General features: G+C 38.5%; 1 long non-coding RNA gene across 3 annotated transcripts in view; it reads right to left on the bottom strand.

Moving 5' to 3' along the window:
- Positions 1-401: 401 nt before the first annotated feature.
- The window catches only part of LOC138414055 (uncharacterized), a 394,942-nt gene continuing 381,469 nt past the window's right edge, over positions 402-13,874 (bottom strand). For all 3 annotated transcript variants that reach the window (XR_011246440.1, XR_011246441.1, XR_011246442.1), the window contains 2 exons: positions 1,924-2,014; positions 402-693 (listed from right to left, as the gene is read on the bottom strand). This is a non-coding gene — a long non-coding RNA (uncharacterized lncRNA). The remainder of the gene's footprint in view (positions 694-1,923; positions 2,015-13,874) is intronic.

Genomic DNA, 13,874 nt, shown 5'->3' on the forward strand with positions numbered 1-13,874 from the left:
GTTAGTGACTAACAAGATAAGATCTGCCATCTTGACACAGCCTTTTCCCATCTAACCTTCAAATTACACACACACACACACACACACACAGAGACATGCACTTGGGCCACTTCATTTTGCTCACTTGCATTCAATATCTGTGGATTTCCTCAGTAGATTCTTTCACTGAAAGGATAAGCATACTCTTGGAGGAATATAAAAACATAAATGCTATTTGCCCAGGTTTCTATTTCTGTAAATCAAGTGTTCAGAAGTTCAGAGGTTCAATTATTGTTTAATCAGAATTGAAATAAAAAGAGTTCTGGATGGTCCTAACTAACCTTGCAGCATGTTTCCAGAGTTAATCAAAGATTAATATTTATATCAATTGAATGCATTGGAGTCAAGAAACATTTATTGAGCATCAACAATGTGCCAGGTCCTGTGTTAAAATAACCAAGAGGAAAAAGACTAAGTGCCTCCCATCAGGAAACTCACTGTCTGATACAACAGATAGGTATGTGAACACACAACTACACCAGAGGAAAATATGAGAACAAATTAGAGGACAGCACATGGTGGAAGAATGTTTAGCTTTATTGGGGAGGGGTGCAGAGAAGACTTCTCCAAAGACATGATATCCAACCTGGATGAGTCAGTGTTAGGACCAGTCCTCATGTTTGCTGATTTTCAGTCTAATGCATGTCTCACAATCTAAAAATGGAAATTAAAAAATGGCAATGCAAAATGTATCTTCAATAATATGTTTAAATCTATCTATGAATAACTATACAACCCAAAGTGTTGGTCTGGATTTTAATGAAGTATTTGGGTTACTGCTTTGGCTAACCCAAAATGCATTATGTTATCTTCACAGTTTGTCATAAGTTTCATAAATATAGAACATTTCACAATATGCTTGCACCTACTGAAAAACAAACAGCAAAGTAACTAATAATCTAAGAAAGTATTGTCCACAAAATATGCTAGACATTTTCATAATGGACTGGAGAAATACTTAAATTTCCATTTGTATTCTGTACTAAATATTTCAGAGTCAGAGAGATTAAATATTTTTTAATTAACTCTACTATACAATAATGGTCTAAACTGCAAGTTGCACTGTAGTTGAACTTCTTGATGACTAAGTTACATATTCTAGAAGGTCTATATATGCGTTTTAGATTCTGAGGTGGGGGTGGAATTTCACAGCAGTCCTACATAATTGTTAACTACGGCTTGTTTCCCCTTTTCCCAATGACTCCCTGTTTTCATCACCATCTTTCCATTCAAGACACATTCCCCAAACCCAATTCTGTTTGCCTGGGAAAATAATTCACATTTATAAAAATGTATCAGAGTGCTCTCAAATATTCTATTCCTTTAATTCTTAACAACATTCCTGAAAGGTTGAGTGAACTATCTTATGTGGGTTTTGTGAACTTAGGACACTCTATTTATGTTCCCAGAAGTCTGCTAAGAGGAAAATAGATATAATAAGCTTCAGTTTCTGTCTTCTAGGAAATTACAGTTTATTTTACTAATATAAGCATTATGATGGCTAGAACTTTAATAACCAATTTGCCCTAAATGACTGGAGCAGTGCCTGGTGCTTAATATATTTTTAATAAGAATATACAATCATAAATGTAATATTTAAGTGAGTTTTCAAGACTAGAAAGCATATTATGGGTGTAACTGTGAAGGAAAATAATGTAGCCAATAAGATACAGAGTGTGAAATGGAAAAACAGCAAAATTCTAAGCCCAGACTCTCAAAGACAGTACAAACATTCTGGGATAATTAAGAAATTCCTGGCAGACTTAGCCAAAGTGTAGAAAAGCCAAACCTCTTTTGGACTTGTGTCTATCAAGAATCTTAGCATAGACTTTGAGCTATTTACAAATTTTAGAACATTTCCGGCAAACAATAGTATGTGCTTACAGGCATCAAAGTAACAACATATCAGCACAATCCTTTTATAAACATGAAGGTAACATTTTCTGAAGCAGGGGGGCTAGAAGAGAATGAGGCTCTGGAAAAAGGAAGAAATTTCACAGTCAGATGAAATGAGCACAGATTAGAAATAACAGAACTATTATCTTAGCTAAAATCGGTGTAAGTTTCTGGGTTTGGGAAAACTGGAAACTATACTAAATCTCATTGAATACCAATTAAAGTTCCATTAGGTTTGAGTATATATTGCCTGTTTGAAAAGAACCTATTCATTGTTTTCATTTCCCAGTGTGGGTTTAATCATTCTTGACCTGTCCTCTGTCATCAAAATATGAGTCTTTTTAGAGATAGATGCTTAATTTATACAAACCTTGCCTGACTACTAGGAGTGGGTATCCTTGGCAAGATGCTGCTTCAACAGCTATAGTTAGCTAAAATTTACTGAACAAATCCTCTGTGGTGGGCAGATAAAGGAACTGAGGCACAGAGGGTTTGTACAAGGTCACATAACCAGTAAGTGGTAGATCAGGGCTCTAAACCCCTAAACAAGGCTTGTATTCATCTATATCTTCTACATGATGCAAGTATAACGTTCAATTTATGCAAATGTATTTTGCCTTCTTGGTGGATTTTCATGACAAGAATTTAACTCTAGAATGATGTCCCCTTGCCATGCAATATTGATTGTTTTGTATCTCACAAAGTTATCAGTTTTTGTATGCCTAGGAAATATGATTTTCATACTAGCCTGAAATCAACAAGAGGCAAACTGAGAAGGGAAAAAGTACATTTTATGATTTCAAAATTCCATCCAAAAGGAAATATGATGGCATGTGATTGATAAATCTAGTAACTTTAATTTTCCAATCTTCCAGGAAAATTTTAAAGAAGTGAAAACCTAACAATAGTCACCCACACAACATGGGCATGAAATTGTTAAACTGCAAACCCAACTGGTTAGGGAAGATTTAGCCCTGGAGGGGATGAGTTCCCTATAGAAGAGAAAACTCCAATGAAACAGAAATTAAAAAGACATAAGGAAAGTGTATTGAAGTAATGAGAGAGGAGTTTAGAAAGTCCTCGACAAAGATGTTCTCTAAGCCTGACTCTCCTTGACAATGGTTTGCAAACTTTATCACGCAAGAGAATCACCTTGTTAAAACACAGATTTCTAAGACCCATCCCCACAGTTTCTGATAATTAGATAAAGATTTGCACTTTTTCCTATATGAAATGGTGAGTCCTGAAGATTTTTAAACTGGAACGTAACCTATTAGACCTGAATTTTAAGGAATGAAAATATATATCAATTAGGGCTCTTCCAGTTGAAAATGAAACAACTCAAATTAACTTTAGCAAAATGGAAAGCATATTGTCTCCTGTACCAAGAGTAAGTTAGAAAACATATTCTTGGTTGTATCCACACTCTCACACAATATTCTCAAGATTTTGCCAATTTTCCCAATTGTTCCTGAGATGGATTGTATTTTGCAAGACTTTAGTCTAATTTTGAACCATGAACCAATGCCTATGGCCTCAAGTAGCTGGAGGGTTGGGTTGGTTAGAGCCGAGGCACAGTCGTCTTGGAACATGAGCAGCCTCATCCAGTCTCAATTCTCCCCTGGTTTATCCCAGTGTTCCATAAGAATATTACCATTTTAAATGCCTAGAGTTAAAAGAATTTGAAAAAAATACTCCAGAAAGCAAAGTATCATAGGATAAGAAATAAGCCACGTGTTTTCCAATTATTCCTATGATTCCAGTGAAAAGAACATTCAGGTGTCTTTTTAAAAATTTTATTATTATTATTATTATTTTTTGTGGTACACGGGCCTCTCACTGTTGTGGCCTCTCCCGTTGCGGAGCACAGGTTCTGGACGCGCAGGCTCAGCGGCCATGGCTCACGGTCCCAGCTGCTCCGCGGCATGTGGGATCTTCCTGGACCGGAGCACGAACCTGCGTCCCCTGCATCGGCAGGCAGACTCTCAACCACTGTGCCACCAGGGAAGCCCCGAACCTTCAGATGTCTTAAAGTCAAAATGAAGTGTATAAAACCAACATCCCTGACTGTTGCCCTGTCACCTAAGTTAGGTAGATAATAAATCCCTTATAGAAGTGGCTTCTGCACTCTTCAAAGATGAAGAGCTGGGGGAAGTGGATAGAGAGGGCTGAGAGAGAACACCTGCACACTGGTGCTGCCACTCCCTCATCCTTACTCCAACCTGAGTGATTTTGGATCTGTTTACTGTTTTCTTGCTTTTTTTTTTGGCCGCACCTCGAGGCATTTGGGATCTTTGTTCCCCGACCAGGGATCTAACCCATGCCCCCTGCATGCGGGATTTTTGTTCCCCGGCCATGGATCGAACCTATACCCTCTGCCTTGGAAGTGCCGAGTCTTAACCATTGGACTACCAGGGAAGTCCCTGGATCTGTTTCTTCCTATTTTCCAGATAACCTTCGCTTGAGGTCGGAATTCAATAGCTAAAAAAACCCTTGCAAAACACCTCCTTTAGAACAGGCCTAAACAGAGGCTCCTCCGTTGTAATGAGGGCAGCCTTCGTGATAGGAACTCAGAGATATTCTTTTCTTGAAAAACCCAAGCTAATGATTATATGAATCCTACACCTTTCAGTTCCCTCTTAAGAATAGTACAGGGAGTAAACTCTCTGGGATTGAACTTTTGATGTAGTTATGGTGCAATAGCTTAGGACATGGATTTAACTAAAGCTCAGAAAGTAACTTGTTGGCTTCCCCAGGCTTCCAAGCAAGGCATGTCATACACTGGTTTGGGACAATTCTGGCAACAGTCCAGCACAAAAATATCATATGCCAGATTCACGCTCAGCTATCTACAGTTTGAAAAAAGTCTTTTTCTCTGCATTCAAAAAAAGTGAGGGGGAGAAAAACTCATAAAATGATAAGCAATACAGACCCTTTAGGATTAGGAGAACTTTTAGCTTTTAAGTGCCTCCTTGCTAAATCACACAAAGATGATTTCCAAAGCCAAATTTTGGAGTGAGACGTATAGTTCTGGGTCTTCAACAAATTCTGACAAGATTTCACACACTGTCAGAGAGCTTCTTTGCTCTTGCCCAGCTTCCCTGCGGTGGGAGAGGGGAAAGAGCCAATGCCCCAACCTCTTTGCTCTCAGGGAGCCACTTTGACCCAATTCCAGAAGCCCAAGGGCTGTCCTTAATTAGCATTGTAATTTATATTGCACAATTATGCAAATTGGGTACATAAACAAAATTATCCTTTCAGTTTGGCTTTGCTACCCAAGAAATGCAAAGCCAGTTAAAGATAAGAATAAAGAAAAGAGAATACATTTGCTCTAATTCAATGCACCATTTCTTAATTTATCCATTCTTTTGTTTTACTTTTTCACTTTGCACCTGGGGTTTTTCTAATTTTTATTTTCTCTTATTTTGCTTTTTCTTCCTTTTATGCTGGGTTTTTCTTCCTTTATCTATCCTTGGCTCTTTTCCTTGAGAAATTTTCCATGTCATTAATTCTGCTGTAGCGATTCACAACTCTTCGGGCTATTTCTTTGTTTTTGGATATGACTATTACCTTGACTGTCTATAGTTTCCATTTTCTTTTTGCTTGCAGATTCTCTCCTTTCTCCTGTCATCTCTTTCCATTTTATTCCATTTTTCCATTAATTTGACTTGCTTTTATAGTTGTATGATGCTCCTTGTCTGATACCTAACAAACACCCTCAACATCCAAATCATATTTACTAAGAAAACTGAAAATAAGCATGGCAAATAACAGAGCTTGGAAGATGGGAAATTGAAGATACAAAACCCGATGAAGGAACCTTCATGGTGGCAGAGGAATAAGACATGGAGATCACCTTCCTCCCCACAAATACATGGGAAATACACCTACATGTGGAACAACTCCTACAGAACACCTACTGAACGCTGGCAGAAGACATCAGACCTCCCAAAATGCAAGAAACTCCCCACATACATAGGTAGGGCAAAAGAAAAAAGAAAAAACAGTGACAAAAGAATAGGGAAGGGACCTGCACTTCTGAGAGGGAGCTGTGAAGGAGGAAGTTTCCACACACTAGGAAGCCCCTTCACTGGCAGAGATGGGGGTGGCTGGGGTGGGGGGAAGCTCTGGAGCCACAAAGGAGACCGCAGCAACAGGGGTGCAGAGGGCAAAGCAGAGAGATTCCCGCACGGAGGATCGGTGCCGACCAGCACTCACCAGGCCGAGAGTCTTGTCTGCTCACCTGCCGGGGCGGGCGGGGGCTGGGAGCTGAGGCTTGGGCTTCGGAGGTCAGATCCCAGGGAAAGGACTGGGGTTGGCTGCGTGAACACAGCCTGAAGGGGGCTAGTGCGCCACGGCTAGCAGGGAGGGAGTCCGGGGAAAAGTCTGGAGCTGCCGAAGAGGCAAGAGACCATTGTTTAAGGGTGTACGAGAAGAGGGGATTCAGATAAACGAGCTCCAGAGATAGGCGCGAGCTGCGGTTATCAGCGCGGACCTCAGAGATGAGCATTAGACGCTAAGGCTGCTGCTGCAGCCACCAAGAAGCCTGTGTGCAAGCACAGATCATTATGAACACCTCCCCTCCCGGGAGCCTGTGCAGCCCGTCACTGCCAGCGTCCTGTGATCCAGGGACAAGTTCCCCGGGAGAACACACCACACACCTCAGGCTGGTGCAGCATCATGCCGGCCTCTGCTGCCGCAGGCTTGCCCTGCATTCCGTACCCCTCCCTCCCCCCGGCCTGAGTGAGCCAGAGCCCCCTAATCAGCTGTTATTTTAACCCCGTCCTGTCTAAGCAAAGAACAGACACCCTCAGGTGACCTACACACAGAGACTGGGACAAATCCAAAGCTGAATCCCAGGAGCTGTGGGAACAAATCTCTGGAAATCTCTCCAAGCCACCTCAGGAGCAGTGGATTAAATCTCCACAATCAACTTGATGTACCTGCATCTGTGGTATACCTGAATAGACAACAAATCATCCCAAAATTGAGGTGGTGGACTTTGGGAGCAACTGTAGACTTAGGGTTAGCTTTCTGTATCTAACTTGTTTCTGGTTTTATGTTTATCTTAGTTACGTATTTAGAGTTTATTATCATTGGTAGATTTGTTTATTGATTTGGTTGCTCTCTTCCTCTTTTTAAATATATATATATATATATATATATATATATATATATATATATATATATTTCCTTTTTCTCTTTTTGAGAGCATGTATGTGTATGCTTCTTTGTGTGATTTTGTCTGTATAGCTTTGCTTTTACCATTTGCCCTAGGGTTCTGTTCATCCATTTTATTTTTTAGTATAGTTTTTAGCGCTTGTTATAATTGGTGGATTTGGTTTTTAGTTTGGTTGCTTCTTTCTTTCCTTCTTTTTTTATTACTTTAATTTTTTTTATTTTTAATAATTATTTTTTAAATTATTTTCTTTTCTTTCCTTTTTCTTTCTTTCTTTCCTTCTTTCTTATTTTCTCCCATTTCCTCTGAGCCATGTGGCTGACAGGGTCTTGTTGCTCCAGCCAGGTGTCAGCCTGTGCCTCTGAGGTGGGAGCCGAGTTCAGGACATTGGTCCACCAGAGACTTCCTGGCTCCATGTAATATCAAACAGCAAAAGCTCTCCTAGAAATCTCCATCTCAACGTTAAGACCCAGCTCCACTCAACGACAAGCAAGCTCCAGTGCTGCACACCCTATGCCAGACAACTAGGAAGACAGGAACACAAGCCCACCCATTAGTAGAGGGGCTGCCTAAAATCATAATAAGGTATTACAGACACCCCAAAACATACCACCAGGCATAGTCCGTCCACCAGAAAGACAAGATCCAGCCTCATCCACCAGAACACAGGCACCAGTCCTCTCCACCAGGAAGCCTACACAAACCACTGAAAAAACCTTAGCCACTGGGGGCAGACACCAAAAACAACAGGAAATATGAACCTGCAGCCTGCCAAAAAGAGACCCCAAACACAGTAAGTTAAGCAAAATGAGAAGACAGAGAAACACACAGCAGATGAAGGAGCAAGGTAAAAACTCAGCAGACCAAACAAATGAAGAGGAAATAGGCAGTCTACCTGAAACAGAATCCAGAGTAATGTTAGTAAAGATGATCCAAAATCTTGGAAATAGAATGGAGAAAATAAAAGAAACGTTTAACAAAACGTAGAAGAACTAAAGAGCAAACAATGATGAACAACACAATAAATGAAATTAAAAATTCTCTAGAAGGAATCAATATCAGAATAACTGAGGCAGAAGAATGGATAAGTGACCTGGAAGATAAAATAGTGGAAATAACTACTGCAGAACAGAATAAAGAAAAAACAATGAAAAGAATTGAGGACAATCTCAGAGAGCTCTGGGACAACATTAAACGCACCAACATACAGATTATAGGGGTCCTAGAAGAAGAAGAGAAAATATTTGAGGAGACTATAGTTGAAAATTCCCTAATATGGGAAAGGAAATACTTAATCAAGTCCAGGAAGCACAGAGAGTCCCAAAAAGTATTAATCCAAGGAGAAACATCCAAGACATATATTAAACAAACTATCAAAAAAAAAAAAATACAGAGGTTTCCCTAGTGGCGCAGTGGTTGAGAGTCAGCCTGCTGATGCAGGGGACACGGGATCGTGCCCCAGTCCAGGAAAATCCTGCATGCTGTGGAGTGGCTGGGCCCGTGAGCCATGGCCACTGAGCCTGTGCGTCCAGAGCCTGTGCTCCACAACGGGAGAGGCCGCAATAGTGAGAGGCCCGCATATGGCAAAAAAAAAAATAACAATAATAATAATAAGAAGAAGAATACAAAGAAAAAATATTAAAGCAGCAAGGGAAAAACAACAAATAACATACATACAAGGGAATCCCCATAAGGTTAACAGTTGATTTCTCAGCAGAAACTCTGCAAGCCAGAATGGAGGGTAAGGACATATTTAAAGTGATGAAAGGGAAAAATCTACAACCAAGATTACTCTACCAAGCAATGATCTCATTCAGATTTGATGGAGAAATTAAAATCTTTACAGACAAGCAAAAGCTAAGAGAATTCAGCATCACCAAACTAGCTTTACAACAAATGCTTAAGAAACTTCTCTAGGCAGGAAACACAAGAGAAGGAAAAGACCTACAATAACAAACTCAAAACAGTTAAGAAAAAGGTATAGGAACATACATATTGATAACTATCTTAAATGTAAATGGATTAAATGCTCCAACCAAAAGACATAGACTGGCTGAATGGTTACAAAAACAAGACCCATATAAATGCTGTCTACAAGAGACCCACTTCTGACCTAGGGACACATACAGACTAAAAGTGAAGGGATGAAAAAGATATTCCATGCAAATGGAAATCAAAAGAAAGCTGGAGTAGCAATTTTTTATATCACACAAAATAGACTCTAAAGTAAAGACTATTACAAGAGACAAAGAAGGGCACTACATAATGATCAAGGGGGCAATCCAAGAAGAAGATATAAGAATTTTAAATATTTATGAACCCAACATTGGACCACCTCAATACATAACGCAAATGCTAACAGCCATAAAAGGGTAAATCAACAGTAACACAATCATAGTAGGGGACTTTAACACCCCACCTTCATCAATGGACAGATCATCCAAAATGAAAATAAATAAGGAAACACAAGCTTTAAATGACATATTAAACAAGATGGACTTAATTGATATTTATAGGACATTCCATCCAAAAACAACAGAATACACTTTCTTCTCAAGTGCTCATGGAACATTCTCCAGGATAGATCATATCTTGGGTCACAAATCAAGCTTTGGTAAATTTAAGAAAATTGAAATCATATCGAGTATCTTTTCTGACCACACACTATTAGACTAGATATCAATTACAAATCAATTACAATTTTACAATTAAAAATTACAAACACATGGAGGCTAAACAATACACTACTTAATAACCAAGAGATCACTGAAGAAATCAAGAAAATCAAGAAATCAAGAAAAAACAAAAAGAAAATCAAGAAATCAAGAAAAAACAAAAAGTACCTAGAAAAAAATGACAATGAAAACACGACCCAAAACCTATGGGATGCAGCAAAAGAAGTTCTAAGAGGGAAGTTTATGGCAATACAGTTCACCTCAAGAAACAAGAAACATCTCAAATAAACAACCTAACCTTACACCTAAAGCAATTAGAGAAAGAACAACAAAAAACCCAAAGTTATCAGAAGGAAAGAAATTATGAAGATCAGATGAGAAATAAAAGAAAAACAAATGAAGGAAAAAATAGCAACGATCAATGAAACTAAAAGCTGGTTCTTTGAGAAGATAAACAAAACTGATAAATGATTAGCGAAACTCATCAAGAAAAAAAGGGAGAAGACTCAAATCAACAGAATTGGGAATGAAAAAGGAGAAGTAACAAAGGACACTGCAGAAATACAAAGGATCATGAGAGATTACTACAAGCAATTATATGTCAATAAAATGGACAACCTGGAAGAAATGGACAGATGCTTAGAAAAGCACAACCTTCTGAGACTGAACCAGGAAGAAATAGAAGATATAAACAGACCAATCACAAGCACTGAAATTGAGACTGTGATTTAAAATCTTCCAACATACGAAAGCCCAGAACCAGATGGCTTCACAGGCAAATTCTACCAAATATTTAGAGAAGAGCTAACACCTATCCTTCTCAAACTCTTCAAAATATAGCAGAGGGAGGAACACACCCAAACTCATTCTATGAGACCACCATCACCCTGATACCAAAACCAGACAAAGGTGTCACAAAGAAAGAAAACTACAGGCCAATATCACTGATGAACATAGACATAAAAATCCTCAACAAAATACTAGCAAACAGAATCCAACAGCACATTAAAAGGATTATACACAACGATCAAGTGGGGTTTATCCCAGGAATGCATGGATTCTTCAATATACAGAAATCAATCAATGTGATAAACCATATTAAAAAATTGAAGAATAAAAACCATAGGATCATCTCAATAGAAGTAGAAAAATCTTTCAACAAAATTCAACACCCACTTACAATAAAAGCCCTCCAGAAAGTAGGCAGAGAAGAAACTTACCTCAACATGTTAAAGGCCATATATGACAAACCCATAGCCAATATCATTCTCAATTGTGAAAAACCGAAACCATTTCCTCTAAGATCAGGAACAAGACAAGGTTTTCCACTCTCACCACTATTATTCAATATAGATTTGGAAATTTTAGCCACAGTAATCGGAGAAGAAAAATAAATAAAAGGAATCCAAACCAGAAAAAAAGAAGTAAAGCTGTCACTGTCTGCAGAAGACATGATACTATACATAGAGAATCCTAAAGATGCCACCACAAAACCACTAGAGATAAACAATGAATGTGGTAAATTTGCAGTATACAAAATTAATGCACAGAAATCTCTTGCATTCCTATACACTAATGATGAAATATCTGAAAGAGAAATTAAGGACACACTCCCATTTACCACTTCAACAAAAAGAACAAAATACCTAGGAATAAATCTACCTAAGGAGACAAAAGAACTGTATGCAGAAAACTATAAGAAACTGATGATAGAAATTAAAGATGATACAAACGGAGAGATATACCATGTCTTGGATTGGAAGCATCAACATTGTGAAAATGACTATACTAGCCCAAAGCAATCTACAGATTCAATGCAATCCCTTTCAAACTACCAATGGCATTTTTTACAGAACTAGAACAAAAAATTTCACAATTTGTATAGAAACACAAAAGACCCTGAATACCCAAAGCAACCTTGAGAAAGGAAAACAGAGCCAGAGGAATCAGGCTCCCGGACTTCAGACTATACTACAAAGCTACAGTAATCAAGACAGTATGGTACTGGCACAGAAACAGAAATATAGATCAATGGAACAGGATAGAAAGCCCAGAGATAAACCCATGCAAGTATGGTCACCTTATTTTTGATAAAGGAGGCAATAATATACAATGGAGAAAAGACAGCCTCTTCAATAACTGATGCTGGGAAAACTGGACAACTACATGTAAAAGTATGAAATTAGAACACTCCCTAACACCATACACAAAAATAAACTCAAAAAGGATTAAAAACCTAAATGTAATGCCAGACACTATAAAACTCTCAGAGGAAAACATAGGAAGGACACTCTATGATATAAATCACAGCAAGATCCTTTTTGACCCACCTCCTAGAGTAATGGAAATAAAAACAAAAGTAAACAAATGGGACCTAATGAAACTTAAAAGTTTTTGCACAGCAAAGGAAACCATAGACAAGATGAAAAGATAACCCTCAGAATGGTAGAAAATATTTGCAAACGTTTCAACTGACAAAGTATTAATCTCCAAAATTTATTTGCAGCTCATGCAGCTCCATATCATAAAAACAAAAAACCCAATCCAAAAAAGGGCAGAAAACCTAAATAGACATTTCTCCAAAGAAGATATACAGATTGCCAACAAACACATGAAAGAATGCTCAACATCACTAATCATTAGAGAAATGCAAATCAAAACTACAATGAGGTATCACTTCACACCTGTGAGAATGGCCATCATCAAAAATCTACAAACAATAAATGCTGGAGAGGGTGTGGAGAAAAGGGTACCCTCTTGCACTGTCAGTGGGAATGTAAATTGATATAGTCACTATGGAGAACAGTATGGAGGTTCCTTAAAAAACTAAAAATAGAACTACCATACAACCCAGCAATCACACTACGGGGCATATACCCTGAGAAAACCATAATTCAAATAGTCATGTATCACAATGTTCATTGCAGCACTATTTACAATGGCCAGGACATGGAAGCAACCTAAGTGTCCATCGACAGATGAATGGATAAAGAAGATGTGGCACATATATACAATGGATTATTACTCAGCCATAAAAGGAAACGAAATTGAGTTATTTGTAGTGAGGTGGATGGACCTAGAGTCTGTCATACAGCATGAAGTAAGTCAGAAAGAGAAAAACAAATACCGTATGCTAACACATATATATGGAATGTAAATAAATCGTTCTGAAGAACCTAGGGGAGGACAGGAATAAAGACACAGGTGTAGAGAATGGACTTGAGGACACAGGGAGGGGGAAGGATAAGCTGGGACGAAGTGAGAGTGACATGGACTTATGTATACTACCAAATGTAAAATAGATAGCTAGTGGGAAGCAGCCACATAGCACAGGGAGGTCAGCTCAGTGCTTTGTGACCACCTAGAGGGGTGGGATCAGGAGGGTGGGAGGGAGACACAAGAGGGAGGAGATATGGGGTATATGTATATGTATAGCTGATTCACTTTGTTATAAAGCAGAAACTAACACACCAATGTAAAGCAATTAGACTCCAATAAAGATGTTGAAAAAAAAAAACAACACCCAGTGAAACTGAACTGGAAGCCAATGCCTAGATCAATAGACAGTATTTAAGTACATACTAGCCAAGAGGTAATCAATCAACAAATCAGCATTAAAAAAGATAATTTTCCAACATTGGATGATATTCCAGTGAACTGGCTCCTTCAAAAAGCCTTAAAATTATATGGAAAAATCAGAAAACCTAAAATGTTTAAAACTGGTATGAAATATAACCTATATAAAGCTGGCTTTGAAGGAATCGTGGCTGGTAGTGCTTGACAATATATGGGAACTGTTAAAGGAATTTATAACAGCGGTTCTTGAACAGAACTGTGAAGAGGACAGAATTGTTCATTGCTTTATCTGCCCAGAACCACAGCTCCCACCGGGAAATATCCAACCTCCTTTTACAGCCCTCTGGCTGCAGCAACAGCAGCCAAATTAAAATATAACCCAAGGGATCAGACCCAACTTGGGCAAATGAAAGCATCCTCCCTATGGCTATAACTTTTTCCACTTTGAATAACTTTCAAATGTCTCCTATACAGATTTTTAGTCCCTGTCTTCTTCTCTGACTCTTAAC

Source organism: Delphinus delphis, chromosome 4 (assembly GCF_949987515.2).
Source record: "Delphinus delphis chromosome 4, mDelDel1.2, whole genome shotgun sequence".
In the NCBI taxonomy this organism is placed as follows: Eukaryota; Metazoa; Chordata; class Mammalia; order Artiodactyla; family Delphinidae; genus Delphinus; species Delphinus delphis.